The sequence below is a fragment of the Odontesthes bonariensis genome, chromosome 3, assembly GCF_027942865.1.
Source record: "Odontesthes bonariensis isolate fOdoBon6 chromosome 3, fOdoBon6.hap1, whole genome shotgun sequence".
In the NCBI taxonomy this organism is placed as follows: domain Eukaryota; kingdom Metazoa; phylum Chordata; class Actinopteri; order Atheriniformes; family Atherinopsidae; genus Odontesthes; species Odontesthes bonariensis.
In genome coordinates, this window is record NC_134508.1 from 7,073,826 (window position 1) to 7,082,000 (window position 8,175).

The following is an 8,175-nucleotide window of genomic DNA, read 5'->3' on the forward strand; positions in this document are numbered from 1 at the left end:
AGCTACTTAAATTTAACAAAGTAGGCCTATATGCTATATTATACATGAATTTTTATGTTATAGAGTTGTGAATTTATTTTAATAATGGAGAAATTGAGCAGCCCTGCTTTGTTGTCTACAGTAGTAGATCAACCCTCATCTTACTTTGAAGCTCCCAGCTCCCAGAAGTGACGTCAACGAAGCTTTAGCAGCAGAAAAGCTATCAGGCTTGTGTTGATGATAATAATAAACTCCTGGACTATGTACAAACTTCCAAATGCATCGTTTTGTGAGTACAGACCATATTTGTACAACTGTAGAAGTTTGGTGTCATGACATGTGATTCTAGTGTGGTAATTTTGGAGATACTGCCAGGGTCAGTTAGCGCTTGTACTAAGCTATTCGGGATAACTCGGTAACTCAGCTGATGTTCAGCCAATATCGGAAAAACTTCGGGTGGGCTACTTGGCTGGATATCACGGTTCAAATGACCCTAGGGTGAATCTACTCCGAAACACTTTCTAAGGCTGCATTGAACGGTAACGTTGTGTCCGCTGTCATGTTGGATTAACGCTCTACAAGCTTCGGTGTAGCGCATAGACGTCATCGTCTTGCTGCCCCCCCGTTCTGTGATTGGTTCCCAAACTCTAGCAAAAATAAGGGCGGTGGTTTCCAGGCTGACTTTGCAGTGAGAATGAAATCGAGCGCAAAGCAGCATGGGAATTCCCAGGCTAGCTATTAACACTTTTCCAGCAAAAGACACACAGTTTTTCAAATTACTCTGTTCCTTAAAATGCTAAAACTGATGCTAAAAATGACAAACAGAACGTTTCACCTCTACCTTTTAGACATCCGTTCATCTGCTTTTCATTTCTCTACTCACTGTAATGGGGATTTTGAGCAAACCTTCGCATCAGCAGTTATTTCTCTGTGAATATCGAAGCAGTGTTCGAGAGGAGAGCATGAACACATTTCTATCGATAATCTGACTGAGAGAAACCAGGGAAAGACAAAGTTCAGCATCATTTATGGGAAGCAAACATCATAGGTTTTTAATATAAAACATTTTTATCAAAAGACTGAACACAAATTGAATTAAAACACGGTCCAAAGCTTCAGCTAAAAATGTTCCTGTGGTCCTGGTCAATGTCACTTTGTTTGTATTTGTGAGAAAAGGAGAGGATTTTTTCCCCCGTTTATTCTTCCCATATTTTCTTCCCAATTCAGCACGATGATAACCACATTACATTAAATGGCCACAGTTATCGCTACCATCTAATAATTTATTGACATGCTTATCATAATGTTCACACCATCACAATTCAGTGATTTAAAACTGAAGGACGCCCATGATCTGAAGTTATTATCCTCAAGAGGATTTCAGTACTGATAATTAGATTATAAGGAGCTTGATCTGGGAGCTTCAAAGTAAGATGAGGGTTGATCTACTACTGTAGACAACAAAGTATATGCTATATTCTACATGAATTTTTATGAACTTTTATGTTGTAGAGTTGTGAATTTATTTTATCAATGGAGAAATTGAGCAGCCTTGCTTTGTTGTCTACAGTAGTAGATCAACTCTCATCTTACTTTGAAGCTCCCAGATCAAGGAAGTGACGTCAACGCAGCTTTAGCAGCAGAGAAGCTATTAGGCTTGTGTTGATAATAATAAACTCCTGGACTATGTGCAAACTTCCAAATGCATCGTTTTGTGAGTACAGACCATATTTGTACTACTGTAGAAGTTTGGTGTCATGGCATGTGATTTTAGTGTGGTAATTTTGGAGATACTGCCAGGTTCCATTAGCGCTTGTACTACTTGTACGGGTGGGCTACTTGGCTGGATGTCACGGTTCAAATGACCCTAGGGTGAATCTACTCCGAACTATCACTTTAATGTATCCTACGGCTGGTCAGCTGAGTCCACCTGGAGTTATGTACTTATGCTTGGTGCTACTTTGGCAAAGATTTGAAAAAAAAAAAAAAAAAACGTGTGCTTCTATTATGGTGCTCACACCTGCTTATGATCAATTATCCAAGTACATTTGATTAGGAGAACCTGGCTGCAACTTACATTGTTTTTAGGGCTGGGCAGTAATTAATCACATGATTTCCTTGATTAATCATGATTAATCGCATTTGTACGCAACATCCAAAAATGAATTCAAAAGTAGTGCATAGCTTTTAGCATTTAGTTTTATTTTAAATGTGCTGCCATATGAATGAAAGTGCCATAACATTTGTTGTGCAAACACACTTTTAACATCAGCATCTTTCTGTAGTTTTTATGTAGAAGCCTCGCTCCACTGCCTGTTTCCTTGAATGACTTGCTGCTATCAGTTGTGTGTTTTGCCTTTAAGTGATATTTTAGACTGGAACTACTACGCTGAGAAGACAATTCAACTTGACTGTAGTTTTTTAAAATTTATTTTGAAATACGTGCTTTTATGTTGAAACAAGTAAAATAGGAAGTAGCGCCGGTTAGTTCCGTGAGCTTCACACAGAGACCGAGGAGCACCTGTAACGGTGATGTCCAACTTTAAAATGAAAATGGCAGAGTAAAAGTTCCGTACCCTTCTCCATGTTTGGTGGATCCGCAGCAGACAGCAACAGACTTTTACAAAACAAAAGCCTGTGAGCAACAGACTTTTACAATAATAAAACCTGCGTTAATGCGCGATTAAATATTTATCTGCGTTAAATATTAACAAGTTAATGCGATAATAACGAGTTAACTCGCCCAGCCCTAATTGTTTTACTTACTAACACTAAAGAAGTGATGGAGTACCTGGTTGATTATGATGATAGTGTTATAATAATGCACTAACAATAATAAAACCATGATAATAGTAGTAGTGTGCTGTTGTTTTTACCTGATTTTCGGGCCTGGTAAGGACCAGATGACCATTTCCCCCCTTCCTCACACAAAGAATTCAGTTTTACTGACTTAATAACTAAATCAGAGTCGCCACATAGCAACAAGTTTCCCGATTTAAACCTGCTGGTGTTTGCGCTCTCCAGAATATCCATCTATCTGTTCCCTACACCTGCTTCATCCTGTCCAGGGTCACAGGGGCCTGGAAACCTTCCCAGTTGGATGAAGAAAAGGGTCCCGTGTGGACAGCTCACAGAGTATATCGAGTGCAAATACAATTCCAACCCCAGCTGGACCCTTTCTCTGGGAAGTTTGCATGCTCTGCCCTGCTACTGCATTGGTTTTCTGTGGCTACTTCAGCTTCCTCTCCCAGTCCTAAACACATGCATGTCAGGTTGATGTGTGTTTTCAGTTTAGTCAGTTTAAGAGACTTAAGACTCTGGCAGGAAATACCAGCAAACAGATACAATTAGATTAAAAGTTTGATACTTGCCCTGTGGTCTACTCGCTAAATAGAATAAAAATGGTCCAAAACAGTATTAACTGTATATTATATAAGCCACACAAAGTTTGTTTTCCATTGTCCTTAATTACGGAGGTTCCCAACACACAAAATGTTTGTAAGAGATGTGCTGCAACAGTTTTTACCCCTTTAGTTTTTTTCATTATTTTTCCAGTTAAAGTTCCTGTCAAATTCCTGATTCTTTTTACGAAATAAAACAGAATATAGTGTGAGCTCATATGTTCAGTCTCTTGCTATGGAGCTATTATCATGCTCTTATTGTGCCAGTTACTGTTACTGAAAGAAATCATAAAACTAATTCAGTTCAGTCTACATGTGTGGCATCAAAGTCCAAATCAACGATTAAGAGAATGGAAAGATTATGAAAACGCAAAGAAAAGGACAAACTGTCAAAACTAGCTTGACCGGGCAAGTAGAATTATTATTTGACGACGTAACAAAGAGGCTGAACGTAACCCTTAAGCTCCACGGCAGAGTATCTGTCCACAGGACCACTTTTGACCTTGGAAAGACTCCTCAAAGCTGGACTTCGTGGAAGAGTAACTCTCCAAGCGTGTGGGGGGGGGGGGTCTAACAGTCTGAGGGGAGAATGAAACATTTTGACCATCAAGTAAAACATTGTCTCATCATTCTGGGATCACGATCTCCACAGTGAGGTGTGGTGCTGGCAGCATCATGCTGTGGGGATGTTTGTCTTTGGCAGGGCAAAGGGGAAAATGTTCGAAATGGAAGCAGTGATGCATTTTTCTGCAAATTCTTGAGAAAATTCTGTTTCAGTCTTCCAGAGAATCAAAACCAGGACAGAATTTCACCTTTCGACACGAGTGGTACGCAACATCTGAGTGGTCAAGAGAGAAAAATGAGTTGGAATCAAACCTCAGTTTGATTGAGGATCTGTGGTATTATTCTAAGATCGCTGCACACCAAGGCAAGGCATCTTTATTTATATAGCGCATTTCATACCACAGGCAACTCAATGTGCTTTACATAAAGACAAGGCATTTAAAAGAACAGCATAAAGCAGCATAAAAACAAGCAATTTAAAGAGAAAAAAAATGGAATAAAAATTAAAACACAGTTAAAAGCAATCAAAGAAGAGGGGGAAAAAGAAAAATATAAACTCAACCATAAGCACACCGAAAGAGAAATGTTTTTAACCTGGATTTAAAAGTTCTTACAGTTGGGGCTGATTTCAGTTCTGCTGGGACAGTTTGTTGGGACATGAAACCCTTAATTCTGGATATGTTCTTAAGTTGATAAAAGGCTGATTTGGTGACTGATTTGATATGATTGTTGAAGGTCAGGTCTGAGTCTATCAGCACGCCAAGGTTCCGGACTTGGTCTAGAGACAGTGACTCGAGGTGTTTACTGACAGCAAACCTCTTCTCTTTGTTGCCAAACACAATGACCTCAGTTTTTTTTTTTTTTATTTAACTGAAGGAAATTTTGGTTTTTGACTTGCTCTAAGCAGTCGCACAATGACTCTATAGGACTGCAGTCATCTGGAGACAGTGCGAGATATATCTGTGTGTCATCCGCATAGCTGTGGTAGTTGACCTTAGAGTTCTTCAGAATTTGACCCAGAGGCAGCATGTATAGAGTGAACAGAAGGGGTCCAAGAACTGACCCCTGAGGAACTCCACATGTCATAGCCACTCGATCAGATTGATTACTTCCAATAGTCACAAAATAGTCACCAGCGAAATGCATCGAGCTTGATGGAGCTTGAGCAGATTAGCTTTTAGGAATGGGCAAAAAATAGTGATAACCAAAGAGATTTGCAGCAGTATTCACTGCAAAAATGGGGCCCTATAAAGTATTGACCCGATCAATACTTATTCATGCTGAACTTTTCAGTTTTGTATTAGTATTTGTTTGTTTCACTGTTGCAAAAAGTTGTGAAATAATTATCAAAGTATCCCGAGCAGTTGCTGCACTGTCTGGTGAAGAAATTTCCCCAGATCAGACCACAAGACCTTCGAGAAGATCATCTCAGTCTCTTCCTCCCATTCGATACAAAAGGAAGCCGCCTCTGCGGGGCTACGAGAATTGGGAATGACTCCACGAACCCCCCCTGGCTTCCTGTCGCTCAGAGAATAGACTTTAAAACAGCTCTGCTTGTGTACAAGTCTCTTCATGGTCAAGCACCAAAGTACATCTCTGACATGTTAGAGCCATATGAACCAACTCGGGCTCTGAGAGCCTCAGGGAGGGGTCTCCTGCTGGTGCTCAGAGTCAGGACGAAACAAGGTGAGGCTGCGTTTCAGTTTTATGCTCCTAAAATCTGGAACAGCCTTCCAGAAGATGTGAGACAGGCCTCAACTCTGACAATGTTTAAATCCAGGCTGAAAACAGTTCTATGTAGCTGTGCATGTGACACCTGAAAGTATTTTATCTGCACTCTTCACTTTTACATGAATTAATTAATGATTATTTTTTATGGGTTTTTTAATTTTTACATTTTTTTATTATTATTATTATTTTTTTATCATTTTTTTATTTTTTATTTCTTTTTAATTGCCTTCTTTTGATTTTATGTAGCTGTGAAGCACTTTGAATTGCCTTGTGTATGAATTGTGCTCTATAAATTAAATTGCCTTGCCTTGCCTTGCCTTGCCTTGCCTTGCCTTGCCTTGCCTTGCCTTGCACAAACACTCGCCTGCCGTCTGGCAAATGATACACAAGCATTCCAGGCCTCACAAAAGCTTCAGTAACAGCTTCGTTCCCCAAACCTTCAGACCGCTCTGTGCCAGGCGGCCGGACAACTCAGAGGCTCACTGAAGGCTCACTGTGCACAAACTGGTGTTACTTTCAAAATGAAAGCTAACAGCAGTGTTAACATTTACAGTATTTAATTCATTAAACCTTCTGTTGTCTTGCAGGTCAAAAGTGACCCACTACTACCATGTTTAGCTGTAGAAAAAATACCTTAAACTATCTTTTTCCAACTTGAATTTTTATGACTTTTCCTAAAGGGATTCCATCATTAGAAAAAGTCATACTTTATTTTTGTTTATGTTTCCATGTGGGCTGTACACCACTAGGGTACAAAGATTGTCTTATGGGTCATTTTTGACCCGTGAATTATAAAAACATTTAAACACCAGAAAAAAGTTCAAAGGCAACACAAACTCTCTCTAATACACACACACACACACACACACACACACACACACACACACACACACACACACACACACATCAAAGAAACTGGAACTTGAATTTGACCTGCACCTGCACTCTTGATCTGCAGCTGACTCCTCACATCACATGAGCTCCCAAACAAAACAAAAATCAATCTCAGACATAATAAATACAAATTCTGTAAAGAGGATTTTAAGGATAAAGGAACCCTGAATCAAAGTACCAGTAGTTGGTTCCTTGGTGAAGCCATCAGTAGACGTTTCAATGCCCGATAACCTGTTCAAAAAAAGTTCCAGATTGTTGACTGTTTTTTTTCCCTTTCAATATAATTAATTCAGAAGTAATGACTTCACATTTATATAATAGCAATAATAAACCTTTATTATGTAAAAGAAAACTGTTATGACAGTTGGTTTGTGGTAAAAACGGGTGATTGTTTTTTTTTCTATTGTGTAACAAAAAATACATGATAAAAAATGTATTACATTGAGTTCAATAGATAAATAACAGGTGGTTTCATCATGCAAAATAGATTTTGGATTTAAAATTCAAGTAAGTTGCTTTATTTTGGGGCTTTCGTAGGGGGGGTCATTTTTGACCCGTAGTACAAGGGGAGTAAACAGAATGTTAAAACCGCACAAGGGTTAAACCTGCGACATCGTCTTCATTTGATTTATTTTCATCTCATTTTGTTCAATGTACGCTGTATCAATATCGTTAATATTGACTATAATTGGGTCAAACAAACATGTGAATCCTGTGTGCACACATACACCAAATTTACCGTTTAATTTTATAAAACAAAACTTTTTTCTTTTTTTTTTTTCAATGAATGATTCATTAATTGACAAGCACGTTGCGTCAGGGCCAGGTGACATCAAATATCAACGCTGCCTGGGGTTTCCAGTCCGACGCCATCCAAAAGGGTATCAACTCTCTGTTATTTCATCCCTGAGATACGCCAAAGCAAACCCCATCAGGAAAGAGCGGCGTTGTGTTGAGAAACGTGTGTGGAATTGAAAAAATAAGCTGTCTGGTTCAGCCGAGTAATTGCAGCTTACTGGGTAAACTTGAGTTGAAAGGCTGCTGCTTTAGATTGCCAGAATATGTGTTTATATATATATATACTGCACATTTCAGCGCAGGCTGTTGTTTTAGTTTTTTTTTTTTCAGGAAATCTCTTCCATCAACGAAACATAGCTGCTTCATCCAGTTGAGATTTAAGCTGTTCTGCTGGGTATGTAGCCTTTCCAGGGTGGTGATAGAAGTCATTTTATTCTTGACTCAATGTTTATTTGACTGTGTCACTCAGTGGGGTCACATGGCACTGAAAGGATCAGATTATTGGCTAAATTACAATAAGACTGAGTTGAGCAAGGGTAATTATCCTTGGATATATGGCGGTGAATGAATCGAATCATAGGCACAAAGCATGTCATGTTATGATAGGTGGCGCTGTACCCATTCCAGCTGTTGCTAATAGAGCCACTTCCTGTTGACCTCTTCACCACCAACAACAACAAAAAACTCAGGCATTCGAGAAAGATGGCGAACGCAGAGCAAGATGAAGCTCCTACATTTGGTCTGTGATGAGCTGCTTGTTGCACAAACTCGATGCCCAACGGAGCATTCTCCATCGCGTTGTTTGTTT